A 15,151-nucleotide genomic window follows, 5' to 3' on the forward strand; every position below is an offset into this window, starting at 1 on the left:
TTTAAAATTGAAGCATTGCTGGACTAGGAGCCAATGTAGGCCACCAAGCACAGGAGTAATGGGTGAACAGGATTTGGTGCGAGTTAGGATATGAGTAACTGAGTTTTAGATGAGCTCAAGTTTATGGTGGGTGACAGGTGCGTGGCCAGCCAGGAGAACACTGGAATAGTCAAGTCTAGAAGTAACAAAAGCATGAATGATTTTGGAGGCTCTTTGAATGAACCAATTGCTCCCCCATAGCCTTGTAAAGTATTTATCCAATTCCCTTTTGAAAGTTACTATTCAATCTGCTTTCACCTCCTTCTTTCTACTGTCTCATATATCATTAAAAAAAATCTCAACGAAGAGCTGCTAAAGCTCCCAGGACATTCAATAGACAGCTGGAGAACTTTCTAAACCTGTGTTTGCACTAGACAGGAGCTATATTCCAACGCAAAATTCCTAGGACTGTGACACTCCTTATCTCGGACTCGTGAATCCAACTGGAGCCTGAATTTCCAGCCAGTCATTTGTTACATGGATCCAGAACAAAGAGATTGTTCGGGTGGGAAGGCAGAACACTGCTAGGATGGACATGTCCATTGACCAATGGCAGGAGTGCAGGGGCGGACAGTTGGTGATTATGACTGCTGTTTTTCAGACTGGAGGAAGATATATAGTGGGGTTCCCCAGGGATTGGTATTGGGACCCTGCTTTTCTTGATCTATATTAAAGACCTAGACTTGGGTGTACAGGACAGAGTTTCAAAATTTGCAGATGATGCAAAACTCGGAAGTATTGTGAACTATGAGGAGCGCAGTGATGAACATCAAGAGGATATAGATAGGCCGGTGGAATGGGCAGATGAGTGGCAGACAAAATTTAGTGCAGAAAAGCTTGAAGTGATTCATTTCAGTAGGAAGATTAAGAAGAGACAATATAAATTGAATGGTACAATTCTAAAGGAGGACCAGAGGGACCTGGGGTATACATGCACAAATCATTGACGTTAGCAGGGCAGGTTGAGAAAGCGCTTAATAAAGCATATGGGATCCTGGGCTTCATAAATAGGGGCATGGAGTACAAAAACAAGGAAGTTATGATTAACCTGCATAAAACACTGGTTTGGCCTCAACTGGAGTATTGTGTCCAGTTCTGGGCACCACACTTTCAGAAGGATGTTAAGGCATTACAGAGGGTGCAGAAAAGATTCACGAGATTAGTTCTAGGGATGAGGAACTTCAGTTACGTGAGGAGGTTGGAGAGGTTGGGTCTGTTCTCCTTGGAGAAGAGATTGAGGAGATTTGATAAAGGTGTTTAAAATCATGAGGGGTCTGGACGGAGTACATAAGGAGAGTCTGTTCCCAATGGTGGAAGGATCCAGAACCAGAGGACACCGATTTAAGGTGATCGGCAAAAGAAACAACAGCGACATGAGGGAAAACTTTTTTATGCAGTGAGTGGTTAGGATCTGGAATGCACTGCCTGACAGTGTGGTGGAGGCAGATCCAATCGTGGCTTTCAAAAGAAAACTGGACAGTTATCTGAAGAGAAAAAGTTTGCAGGCTACAGGCAAATGGCAGGGCAGCAGGACTAGGTGAGTTACTCTTGCAGAGAGCTGGCATGGACATGACGGGCCAAATGGCCTCCTTTTGTGCTGTAACCACTATGATTCTATGTGATGAAATCTCCAGGAATGCATCCAGCCAGAGTTGGCAACCCTAATCTCACAAAGTCCAGGCAATTTAGTTCTGTTTTCACTTGTGTTTCCTACTTGCTGCTCTGTCCTGTATGAATTGTGGGAGACCTGGAGATTTCCCCCCCAGATGATTCAGATATTTGGGATTACAATTTTATATAAATGTTAGGTGTGGAAATCTATCAATTAATTTCACTGTAGCCATATTGTTACTCTCCACCAGTCATGTTCTATCAACTGGATGCTATATGCAGTGTATACTACAAACTAACATATCTGACTCAGTGGTTTATCCATTCTGGAGCATGCAAGTTATTTGAAATGCTCACACCTGTGCTTTACTGTGATCATGCCCCAAAAACAGTTAATAATACTTAAGGCTAACGGATTATTCAATTAAAAGGGAATCAAATGTAGATTAATTCTTACTGCTGCAGACAGATAATGAGAGTTTTTGTTGGATTCTTTCATGTAAGCAAGACCAACACAAACATGCTCAGCGTGATCAGCAGAACGGGAGTTGCTCATGTTGTTTCTTTTAAAAATTGACGTATTTTGATTGTCTCACTATTAAAAAATAAGCAGAACTCCAACGTTTCACACATGTTGCTAGCACTGTTGGTATAGAAGATGTTTTAGGCTTTTGCCCCTTTGATTAGAACTGCACACAATGTTTCTTAAACCCACCAGTGCCGATCCCAAATCAGCAGCTCCCTCCAATTGCAGAGAAAAGAACAAATAACACATTTACAAAATGGTGCTTCAAAGTGCTGCTTTTGCTGTTAATAACCAGCATCTTGAGTATCTCCTCACTGTCTAGAGAAGCTATATTTCAGGAGACAATGAACATTAAGTAGGTTTCAATCATTGAGATAGTTTAGTAGAAAGAAATAACCTGCATTTATATAGGGCTGTGTTTGCTGGCAACGCAACCACTAGGTGGCGCAGTACTTGCACATGCACAAATGCAGCCTCATTCACTGAAACGTCACTGTCTGCGATATTTTAGGCAGCTGCCAGGATTAAAGATGGCGCTGCTCAATTTATCACAAAAAACAAATTAAATTCAATCGCTGCGATCCCACTCCACCCCCAACAATGTCCCGCTTCTCTTCCCCAGCACTGTCTCCCACGCCCGTCTGCTCGCCGCTCAGTCCTGGCCTCGCCACTGCCTTCCCTCTGCCACATGCTCCCCATTTCAACCCCCCGCCCCCCAACCTCGCTCCCCTCGCAACTTAATCCCCATCAGCCGCTCACTCCGCTTCAAACCCCACCCTCGTCGGCCACTCGCTCCAGAACTCGCACCTTCATCGCCCCCCGCTTCTCTCCCCCACTCCATCCCACTTCTCCACCCCCCCACCCCGCTCCTGCTCCCCGGGGGGAAAGAGAGAGAGAGTGGCAGGATAGGGATTGGGAGGGAAGGGGAGGGGAAGGAGACTGCGAGCGAGAGATTGAGGGAGAGGGCGAAGTGGGAGGGAGTGCGGAGGGGGGGTAGAAGTGGTGAGGCCTGGAGCAAGTGGTCAATGGGGGGGGGGGGGGCGGGGCAGCGTTTGAAGCAGTGAGTGGAGCATGCGGCTGATGGGGATCAAGCAGAGAGCAGGAGTGAGTGGACGATGGGGGTGGGGTGGTTGAAGCGGTGAGCGTGTGGCTGAAGGAAGGCAGCAGAGAGACTGGGAGCAAGCAGACGGGCGAGGAGGCAGCGTCGGGGAAGAGAAGCGGGATGATGTTCCAGTACATGATGACGTTTTCGCTTGCACACGCGAATTAATCCTAGCAAGAACGAGAGCTGCACATGCGCAGCACCTTACTGACAGCAAGAGACCATTCTGCGCACGTGCACCACTGAGAGCGCTCTGATGACGTGGGGGCGCCTGATGTGTTGTCAGGTGTCACTTTGTTTATATAGTGCCTTTCACGACCTCAGCACATCACAAAGCGCTTTACAGAAGTGCAGTCAGTGTTGTAGTGAAAGAAGTGCAGCAGATAATTTGTGTCCAGAAAAGTACCACAAACAGCAATGAGATAAATGACCAGATAATCTGGATTTACTGTTGTTATTTAAGGGATAAGTGTTGACCAGAACACTGGAGAGATTCCCCTGTTCTTCTTCGATTTAATGCTACTGGCTCTTCTAAGTCCGTCTGAGAGGGCAGATGGGGCCTCAGTTTATCGTCTCATCTGAAAGACAGCACCTCAGACAGTGCAGCACTCCCTCAGTGGAGTGTCAGCTTAGGTTATGTACTGATGTCTTTAGAGTGGGACTTCAACCCACAACCTTATGACTCAGAGGCAAGAGTGCCAGTACTAAGAATGAGTGACTGCTAATTGGTGTACAATACTGTGGTCTTTACTTACATGTTATTGAGTAAATGTGCTCAGCCGCAGGAGAAAGCTGTGTTTAGTTATGTCCTGTCATCACAACAGATGAAGTGCAGAAGCCAATTAGTTCATTGTTGGATGTAGAGGATAGCTGGAATCTGGGATTAGACACTAAATCCCATTTCCTTGCTCTCACATTGTTTTGCCATATGTCCTCAGTTTATGTATTTGATGTGTGTGACCAGCACCCGTTCACTTCCAATTTGTTGTTTGTAATGGTGTTTTAGATCTCTCCAGATCCCCACCCCTTCCTATTTCATTAGCCTCCTTCACTCCTGCAAACCTCACAGATCTCTGCACTCCTCCAATTCAGGCCTCTTGCGCATCCCTGACTTCCATCATTGGTGGCTGTGCCTGCAGCTGTCTAGGCCCCAAGCTCTGAAATTCCCTTCCGAAGCCACTCTGTCTCTCTCTGCTCCATTAAGACACTCCTTAAAAACCTATCTTTGGCCAAGAGTTTGGTTCCCTGTCCTCGTATCTCCTTATGTGGCTCGGTCTCATATTTTGTACGACAGCCCTCCTGTGAAGTGCCTTTTTCTACATTAAATGCACTATATAAATGTAAGTTGCTGTTGAATAGGAAATTTATGAACAACACCAAATATACACGGGGCACAGGAAATGTGCACGCGACAAAGCACACTAGACGCAATGTCGGTGTTAAAACGTTACATATATGTGTTAAAATGGTCATTCACAGACCCAGAAAACCAACTTGAACTGTGGCATCAATGATCAATCTATAGCTACAGATAGTTCATGATGGTAGTCTTCAAGTTGGGAAGTGCAACATTTATAGGAAAAGCAGAATTTTGTATTTTGGGAAGGTCAGACCCAACAATTCCCTTTGTTTTCACAGTTCCACCTCACTTACCTGTTTTTTCACCAGGCAGACGAATTCCTCTTGTACTTTTTGTGCAACAAAATTACAATTGTAAATATATCTATGATTTCATTACATGTAACACATGGCAGAAAACTCTCCTCCATATTAGTCAATCCCCCTTTCCCTTCAGAAACACATCCAATCATCATTTATACAGTCAGTTTCAGTTGTCTGCCCTGGGAACCTATGATTTCACAACTGGTACGTGAGGAAATATCACCCAACATCCCCTCTCCCTCTCAAATTTCCAATCTCTAGATTGTGTCGCTTGGTATTATTTCAACCTTACGCCATCTGTTCTGTCAACTCCATTCAAATTTCATGTAAACAACATTTTGACATTTCCTCTTTTCCAAAGAAAGCAAGGGTTGGGCACACAATAAAACCATCATTGTGCTGTTAACCAATTTACATTGGATGACAGTACTCTCTAAATACTGCTGTAGTAAGAGCCCAGAAAATGCTTTGACATTAAAGATTGAACATCTATCACAGAGCATTGTTGGGAGCACTCCCACTGCACAGATTCTCAAACTCAGATCATTCTAATTTGGAACTGTTAGACTGTGCAGTTTCCTACCTTAGATTTTCTGTTCAATATTTCATCAAGAACAATCAGATCTGATCTGATTTCTACAAAGTCCTGTTTGTTACTTATTTTTGTGAAGGGTGGATTTTGGCCTCGGAATTCGATGGCACCGTACCTTTTTTTACAGGCGTAAAATGAACCTAATGATCCAATACGGCGTGTGACACCCGCCATATTGGTGTGGGCTGCTCAGCAGGCACCCAATGTGCACCAGAAACTAATGTTAGACCCACTGGAAATCGGGAGTGTGTGCGTCATGCCTGTTTCGGGCCCATTTGCCAAACTAGTCTGCGAATGGCCGCAGTATCTGCTGTGAGTCTTGTGATCCGTTTCTTCAAGTGCTCATCAGCCAAATCAGCCAACCTTAAAGGGAGCACTGGAGGCTGCCAGCTGAAAGGTAAAATTAAAATCCTAAGCCATCGCCGACCACTGCTTTCCCCCACCTCCCCTCGGTTTCCTTTGCCCCTGGTCTCTGGTGACTGCTTAGCTATCAACCTAGGCAGTGGCAAATGGCGCCCTCAGCTTGCCAGCACTATCTTAATGGCTCAACATGCCCTGGTTTTGCCTCGGGCCTCATTGGGTGCGTAGGCCCGGCACTTCATCAGAGACCTTTAATTCTCCTCATATTTTCTGATGATTTTTTCTTCAGCTGCGTGAAAGGAACCCTGGTTTCTCTCGGCTCCTGGGACTAATTCATGGTTTGGAGTTGGCAACCCCATTAAAAATAATACTGGGGGCGGGGGATGTGTGTTCAGTCTGCAGTGCTGTGACTGAGCCTGTTGGCCCAGGTTGGTAGGTCTTGGCTATTGGTCTTTGTGAAAACTGACATTTCTTGGCCTCTCAAAGCATAACCTTGGGGAAAAGGGAATGCACAATTCTTGCACCTTGGCTGAACATAATGCTGGACAGGTGTAGAGTGCAAACTCTTCTACACTGTTCCAACAATGTGTCTGAAGATCAAACACTGAATGGCTCCAGCATAACTGTTCCATTTCCTCAATGAGTGAGACTGCCCAACCAAATATTGAATCACTCTGCTGTGGGTATTTTCCCCCAATAACTGCAATGAGTTTGTCCAAACTCATTTTTCTTATGACCACTGTCCTGTCAGCCAGTTGGAAGGGTAGACATTGTTAACACTGAATTATGGTTGAACCCAGGCTCTGGAGATTGCCTTCTGACCCCACCAGTCCCATGGGGCTTGGATCTTTGAACCTAATCCAGACCAAAGGGTCGGTGATCCTCTGTAAGAAACACAAATAGTCCAACATAAACCAAGTGTTCAGCGGCTTGATGTTGGCACCAGTTCAGCTCAGAGATCTGACATCAACTGGCTTTAATTTATCATACTACGCACAAGGAAAGAGCATAGACAGAGGAAATGTCGTAACAGTGGTGCTATTTTAAAGAAACGTCTTGCATTTATATAGCATCTTTCAAGACCTCAGGATGACCCAAAGGGTTTTACAGCTAATTAAGTATTTCTTATGTGTAGTCACTGGGTATTGGTGGAGGAATTAATATTGGCTAGATATTGGAAAAGTCCCCTGCTCGTCTTCGAAATAGTGTCATGAGATCTTTTACATCCACTTGAAATGGCAGACGGGTCCTTGGTTTAATACTTCAACCAAAAGGTGGCACCTCTGACAGTGCTGCACATCCTTGGTACTGAGTATTAATCAGGATTATGGGCTCAAGTCTCTCAAGTGGGACATGAACCTACAATCTTCTGAGGAAAGTGTGCTATCATCTGAGCTACTGGATGATGCTTAGGATTAAGCGCAAGGTCAGAACTCAGTGCACCTATACTGCATGAAACCTTGTTAGGGCAGACCTATCTGATATTGTACAAAGTGCAAAAATAAGACGTCTGCAAAAGGGAGAAATTCTGAGAAAGAAGCTCATTAAAATTTAGGTAATGCAACTGGTTGGGGCCTTGCATTTCTTGTAATCTTGCTTTGCAAAAAAAAAATACAAATCTAACTCACTGCGAAAACTCCATTCTTACTATAGTAACACTCACTCCAAGTAAGGTTGCCAACTCTGACTGGATGTATTCCTGGAGGTTTCAATACATGACCTCCCTCCAAACTGCCCCGCCCCTACGCACCCTCCATTGGTTGCCCATGTTAATCCTCCACCCTGCCATCCCATAGCCAATTGAAAAATGAACAGATTCTTCGTTACCTGACTGGATGATTTTTGACCGGCAGTTAAAGAACCTTTTCTTTCCCAACTAATAAATTAATGAGTTGAAAAAGAATTTTTTTTTAAATGCTCCACTGACTTTTCTCCCAGGTGTTGCTCACAGCAGTGCCCTGGAGATTAATCTTCAACTCCTTGAGACACAGAGACAATCATGGAGGGTTGGCAACCCTACCTGCAGGAGAGTCAAGCTGCTTTGGCAATTTCAGGGTCAGGGCAGCCTGAACTGAACTTATCCTTGCATCAGGAGAGACAGAGTCATTTATTTACCACAAATCACCATGCACCCAACAGCAAAGAAAAGAAAGTTGGAAAATAATTGACGGACAATTACTGTCATGTCCTACTGCCATACGAGTGATCAAAACTTCTCCTGTACCTGTGGTTCCTGAAGTTGGTTCTTCACAAGGGCCTGTTTTAGTTATATCTGCAAAAGGAAAACACAGAGCTTGATAAAGGAAAATGGGAGAACCTTTCGACAATCAATACACTGGGACTGTTGCAGGCAGAGGTGCACCAGCCCATTCATTTACTATTGACATCATCTGAAGTTTTCTTCTCCCATTTTTCCCTTCAAATGTAAGGCAGCACTGCTGTATACTAGGGTTGTCCACTCTGGTTGGATGCATTCCTCACATCTTCATCACATGACCTCCTGCCTCCAACCAACCCCCGCCTTTGGCCACCCAGCATGTCCATCCTCAGGGCGTCCCGCCTTCCGGGCTAATTGGAAAGCTGACAGACACTTTGTTGCCCAATTGGATGATTGCTAACTGCAAGTCAATCCGCTTTTTTAAAAATTCCGTCTCCAATACTTTTATAACGAAGGGGAATGAAAATAAGAATGCACCATTTTTTTTTAAATGCCCCTATGATTTTGCTTCCTGGGGGTTGCTTGCAGCAATGTCCTCCCACAAGCCAAAAGACTTGCAGGTTGATAGGTAAATTGGCCATTATAAATTGTCACTAGTATAGGTAGGTGGTAGGGAAATAGAGGGACAGGTGGGTATGTTTGGTAGGAATATGGGATTAGTGTAGGATTAGTATAAATGGGTGGTTGATGATCGGCACAGGCTCGGTGGGCCGAAGGGCCTGTTTCAGTGCTGTATCTCTAATCTAATCTAATCTAATCTAATCTAAATGTCCTGGAGATTAATTTTCAATTGCTGCAGACTGCAGGTCAATTGTGGAGTGTTGGCAACAGTACTGCGTACACCCTTTCATCCTGGTATACCCCCTCCCCCACTCCCCTCACTACTTTTCGATCACGCATCAGTTGTAGAGCAGTTAAAAACCCATAGTAATTGAGGAAGAGAGAGAAAATTAACTGCTACCAAAACATATCAGTGCAAATATGTCCTGTTACTTCACCGCAATAGTTATTTCAGCAGTCACCCAGTCTGACAGCAAATGTGGCCAATACAAATAGCCATAGGAATGCAAAGGGCCAATGAAAACAACTGTACCACTTTCAATTTACAACACTCTTAAGTTCAAGTCTGTGATCCAGAAAACACAGCCTTGCACCCAAGGCTTCAAAATGCACGTCAGCCGTTCAGTCAAAATACATGCAGCCTGCATTGAGGTGGTTAGCATCCCAATGATCTGCCTGATTCTTCCCCCAAAATAATTGCAAAAGAAACACTGCTAGATGCTGTTAGTTCTTGGCAAGAGGGGAGGCGTTGAGGTTACGACAGCTAATTCTGCTGCAGTTTCCTTTTTCCATAGATCTTCTCAAGTAAAATAAGAGTCGGCTCTACTTGGTATACATTTCACAAATGGGAGCTGTAACTCTCGGCAGGTAGTGTCTGATATGTAAGAAAGCAATGGCACAATGCATTCATTAATGCCTTGATAATGTAGTCATTCACCAGCAGCTGGTAATGGGTACATATCCAGGCTTTTAGACCAATATTGGGTGACCACTCACAAATCAAGACTATAAACTATATAAAAAATATACACAAACTATATATAAACTATAGGAACCCTCACAACATTTAAGAACTATTTAGATGAGCACTTGAAACGCCATAGCATACAAGGCTATGGGCCAAGTGCTGGAAAATGGGATTAGAATAGATAGGTGCTTGATGGCCAGCATAATGATGGCCCGAAGGGCCTGTTTCTGTGCTGTATAACTCTATGATTCTATGACTCTATGAACTGAAAGGCCTTCAAAATGCCTTTGATCCAGATGCCTTTGTACCCCCAGCCTAATCAATGAATTAGAATAACTTCCTAACTTTTGTAATATGCGCCTCTATATATAAAGCCTAGGATGTCCATAACAGCCTTAACTTGCCCTGCCGCATTCAAAAAATTGTGTGTGTGAACTCCCAGGTCTCTCTGTTGCTGTACCCACTTTAAGATTGTACCATTTAGTTTATGTTGTCTCTCCTCGTTCCTCCTACCAAAATACATCACTTCACACTTCCGTGTTAAATTTCATCTGCATGCGCCTGCCCATTTTACTAGTCTGCCCATGTCCTCCTGACATCTGTTACTCTCCTCCTCACTGTTTATTACATTTCTGGTTTTTGTGTCATCTGCACACTTTGAAATTATGCCCTGCATATCCAGGCTCAGGTCATTAATATATATCAAAAAAGCCTCCTCCTGAGAACTGGTTCTGGTGAAAGGTCACTGACTTCTGCTTCTGTTGTGTCGGCATCACAGACTAACATCCGTATTCCACCAACATTATGAATGTGGTTAGCGCTAGCTAAACCAGACATGACCCACTGATATGGTAGTCATGATAATGGAGAACTTATAAATGGAGACGATCTAAAGATGGGTCTTGAAAATTTCAAGTGATGGGGCTGCGACTATTTCCTTTGGCAACTTGTTCCACCTTGGGATTGTTGTTGGAAAGATAGATTGTTGATCTACTGTCTTGGAAACAAATGGTCTTGGTTGTTATGTGGACGGCTACCTCATGTTTACTCATTGCCCAAGGGCACTAGGTACTTATTTTTGTCAGTTCCCACCAGTTCATTCCATACTTTATAGAACACAACCAGTCTACTTTTCTCCCTCCTTTGCTGTAGTGATTCCCATCCCTAATCTTTGATCAAGGATGTGATACTGGTGTATTTCCAATACTGATTCATGCAGAAGTGTGCCGCACGTCTTTGGATTGCTTCAAGCTTATTTATATCTCTTGCCATATAAGGATCCCACACACAACTTGCATAAACGAGGCTTGGACAAACAAATAAGTAAATAAGAGCAAAATACTGTGGGTGCTGGAACTCTGAAATGAGAACAGAAAGTGCCGGAAATATTCAGCAGGTCTGTCAGCAACTGTGGAGACAGAAACAGTTAACTTTTCAGGTCTCTGACCTTTGCCAGTTCTGATGAAAGGTCACAGACCTGAAACATTAACTCTGTTTCCCTCTCCACAGCTGCTGCCAGACCCGCTGAGTATTTCCAGCACTTCCTGTTCTCACTTCATTGGACAAACAAATGTTTGGTAAGCTGTAACACTTTTTTTTTGCAATACCAAAGATTCCTCCTCAGAAAACTGAAAACCCTGTTTGCTTTGGATGTTATCTACGAATATGGAATCCCCATTGAAGATATCTTTTAAGATGAACCCCCAGGTATGGTTGTGTATCTACCTTTTGGAGAATTTGATTACAGAACTTAAAGCTATCTGTTGGTGGGTCCTTTTTGTTGGTGATACACATGACATAGCAAGCATTTTTTGGGATTGAATGCCATCTCCCACTGGTCCTGCCATTTTTGCAATTCCAGAAGATCATTTGCAATGTGTTGATATGATCTTCAGTTTTCCCTGATGCATTGACTTGAAATGTTAACTCTGTTTCTCTCTCCACAGATGCTCCCTGACCTGCTGAGTATTTCCAGCATTTTCTGTTTTTACTACACCCCTAGCCAAGCTGTTCCAGTACAGCTACAGCACTGCCACCTACCCGAGAAAGTGGAAAATTGTCCAGGTATGTCCTGTCCACAAAATGTAGGACAAATCTGATCTGACCAATTGCCACCCCATCAGTCTACTCTCAATTATCATCAAATTGTTAGAATGGGCTGTTGACAGTGCTATCAAGTAGCACTTACTCACCAATAACCTGTTCACTTTTCTAACAGGACCACTCAGCTCCTGACCTCAATACAGCCTTGGTCCAAACATGGATAAAAGAGCTGAATTCCAGAGGTGAGGTAAGAGTGACTGCCCTTGGCATTTAACTGAATGTAGGATCAAGGAGCCCTAGTTAAATTGAAGTCAATGGGAATCAGGGGCAAACTCTCCATTAGCTGGAGTTACAAATGGAACAGAACACTGTGCAATCTTCAGGATTCCCACTTCTGACCTTATGATGGAGGGAAAATCAATGTTGAAGCAGCTGAAGATGGTTGGATCTAGGGCACTGTCCTGAGGAACTCCTGCAGCGAAGCTCTGGGGCTGAGATGCTTGACCTATAACCACAACTATCTTCCTTTGTGCTCGGTATGAACACTGGTCTGGAGTCAATGTTGAGGACTTCCAAGGCCTCTCCCTTCTGACTGTATACCACTGTGCTGCGACCTCTGCTATGTCCTGCTGGTGGGACAGGACATACCCAGAGATGGTGATGGAGGAGTCAGGGACATTGGCTGAAAGGTATGATTCTGTGAGTGTGACTATGTAATCTTGTTGCTTGAGTAGGACAGCTCTTCAAATTTTGGGAGAAGTCCCACATGTTAGTGAGGAGGACTTTGTAGTGTCCACTGGGATGGATTTGCCTTTGGCATGCCTGAATCCAATGCCTAGATCAATGCCGGATGGGCCATCTGCTTAGGGCCGCAATTGCTGGGACGCTGATATGATAATGGCATGGTCAACATCGCAAATGTGACTTTGTCAATACTGTGTTTAATGGTCGATCTCCTTGGTCAATGGAATAAAAGGATTGAGGAAGAAAAGAGAGCAAATGGCAGGGAAGGAAATAGGGTGAATTAGAGTCAAATCAAATATATGGAGACAGAAAGAAGGCCGATTAAGAAAGAGAAAAAATAAGAGACAGAAAGGCAAAACAAGAAAAAAATGAAGAACAAGCAGAAGAAGTCGGCATTCTAAACCTAGTTGATTTGGGAAAGTTAATGGGTAATGGTGTGAAAAATATACAAACATTCTGCACCCATGAAGTATAGAAACAGTCATCTGGTCCATCATAATCAGGAACAATGGAGCAGTTTTCATAGGAATTGCTCGGCGACAAAAGACCAAGGTCCATTCTCTTTCACCCTCTACCATCCTGGCAGTTGTACAATATCACGATAATAGAATTTTTGACTGATCACAGCAATCAATCTCTATCAGTTAGTCTACAACAGAGCTAGAAAAGAGGTGAGGAAAAGCCCCAGTGGAAAACTTTGGGAACCATAGGTCCAAAGTCACCTGTCCCTCCCATGAACTCTATACTCAGCACATGTCATGTCTCAAATTACTCATATACTGCAACCTAAGCTGGTACTTTATGAAAGAATGCCATCTAATTTGCATTTCTGAATGTCAAACAGCTTTGCATTGAGAAAATGATTGTTTTCCGACACTAACAGGGTGGCAAAACTGGCGGAAAAATACTGCCAAGACAATAAAAAGAAAACTTGAGAAGCAATTCACGACCTGTTGGAGTGGCATTCCAGAGCTTTACTGTTCCCTGTCTGGGCTGCCAAGGATGAGTGTTACCAGCCCTAAATGGCTGCAGTGGGAATAATTTGTAATGATATCGTAAATCCAGCAATTTTATGATCAGCATTAACTTCAGCCAGGTACTCTCATGGTAAGAAGGGACTTTTCTGTCCTGGCTAAATATTTATCCCTCAACCAACATCACTAAAATAGATGGTCTGGTCATTATCTCATTGCTATTTGTGGCACCTTGATGTGTACAAAGTGGCTGCTACGTTTCTTACATTAGAACAGATACTACTTTTCAACAGTATGTCATTAGCTGTAAAGCACTTTGGAATGTCCTGAAGTTGTGAAAGGTGTCATATAAATGCAAATAAAAAAAAGAAATGCTGGAACCACTCAGCAGGTCTGGCAGCATCTGTGAAAAGAGAAGCAGAGTTAACGTTTCGGGTCAGTGACCCTTCTTCGGAACTGTCAGATGCTGCCAGACCTGCTGAGTGGTTCCAGCATTTCTTGTTTTTATTTCAGATTTCCAGCATCTGCAGTATTTTGCTTTTATATAAATGCAGGTCCTTTCTCCGTTTCATTGGCTATAACAAGGCTAATGGCAATTTGTGGAGAATTGAAACTCATGGCATATCTCTTACTCTGCAAAATGCTGGACTCTTATTGCATATTAATAATAAGCGCCGTTAATGCATCGTTATAATCCCAGGACTTTCTAGATCATTACATTAGCAATACAGCAGAATTCATGGAAGCAAAGGTGCTTCTCCCAGGCCCACCACCAGATGGCACTAATGTGATCATTCAACTTTTATTTTACACACACATACGCATATTTACATTTTGCAATTGTAAATATGTATAGTTTACATGTCCGCTCTATAGAAAGTCTGTCAAGCAATGGAAGGTGGGCAGAAACAGGTGGGCCTGTAACTGACAAACAGCATGTGTGGCCCCAGCATCTTTCAATGGTGCACTTCCAGCTTTAAATTGGTCACACTGCAGGACCCTACCACCAAGGTTAAAGAGAGGAGCTAAGTTTGTGATAAGGTGACAGACACCAAGCTCTGGCTCCAAGCAACATGAAAATCAAGATTACTGCTCCACCTGAGCGTAAGTAGTCAGTCTGGATTGGAAGCTCCATTCTGGCTTCCCTATCCACCTTCCAGCAGATGTGGATTCGCAAACAGGAATACGATGAATCTGGACCTTCCATTGTCCACCGCAAATGCTTCTAAACGGACTGTAACTGTCACGATGATTGCGCGAGATGAATTGGCATGGCTTTAATGCTTGTCTTAGGAATAAAAACTGGGACAGTGAAGGTGGTGGTATTTTTGGCAACAAGCATCCCGGAAGTTCTGCAATGCATTCAAGAACTTAATTGTCCCTTTAGTCATTCCAAATATTGATGTAAAGGATTGCATTGTCTAAGGTTATTAAAGCCTCTGTGAAGGCTGCCCAAAAGGTGGGAGCAAATACTTAACCTTGTGTAGTATTGCTTATATGTAAATTATGTAACCGAAAAAATGTCCCGTTTTGTACTTTCCGTCTTAAATTTTCGCTCCTTTTTGATTTTGGTATGCAAAAAGTGTTACCTCTATTCAAACACAAGTGAGGTTTACACCCCCTGGGCACGATGAACCATTGGCGACGCCAGTTTGAGGGACCTACACTGACTAATACAATAAAGTGCATATGTTTAAATGGACTAAAAAAGACACCAAGCTTCAGGGTTTTAATAGGTTGCACGTGGAAAGG

The 15,151-nt window shown here is 43.6% G+C and overlaps 1 protein-coding gene across 7 annotated transcripts in view; it reads right to left on the bottom strand.

Annotated features, from left to right (window-relative positions):
- Positions 1–15,151, bottom strand: part of LOC137347240 (transcription factor HIVEP3) — a 388,796-nt gene that overhangs the window by 72,603 nt on the left and 301,042 nt on the right. For 6 of the 7 annotated variants that reach the window (XM_068011525.1, XM_068011522.1, XM_068011523.1 and 3 more), the window contains one exon: positions 8,117–8,164. The exons of the other annotated variant lie outside the window; for it this stretch is intronic. The gene's annotated coding sequence lies outside the window, so the exon portion shown is untranslated. The remainder of the gene's footprint in view (positions 1–8,116; positions 8,165–15,151) is intronic. 7 annotated transcript variants of the gene reach the window in all.

This window comes from Heterodontus francisci, chromosome 31 (assembly GCF_036365525.1).
Source record: "Heterodontus francisci isolate sHetFra1 chromosome 31, sHetFra1.hap1, whole genome shotgun sequence".
NCBI classification, from domain to species: Eukaryota; Metazoa; Chordata; class Chondrichthyes; order Heterodontiformes; family Heterodontidae; genus Heterodontus; species Heterodontus francisci.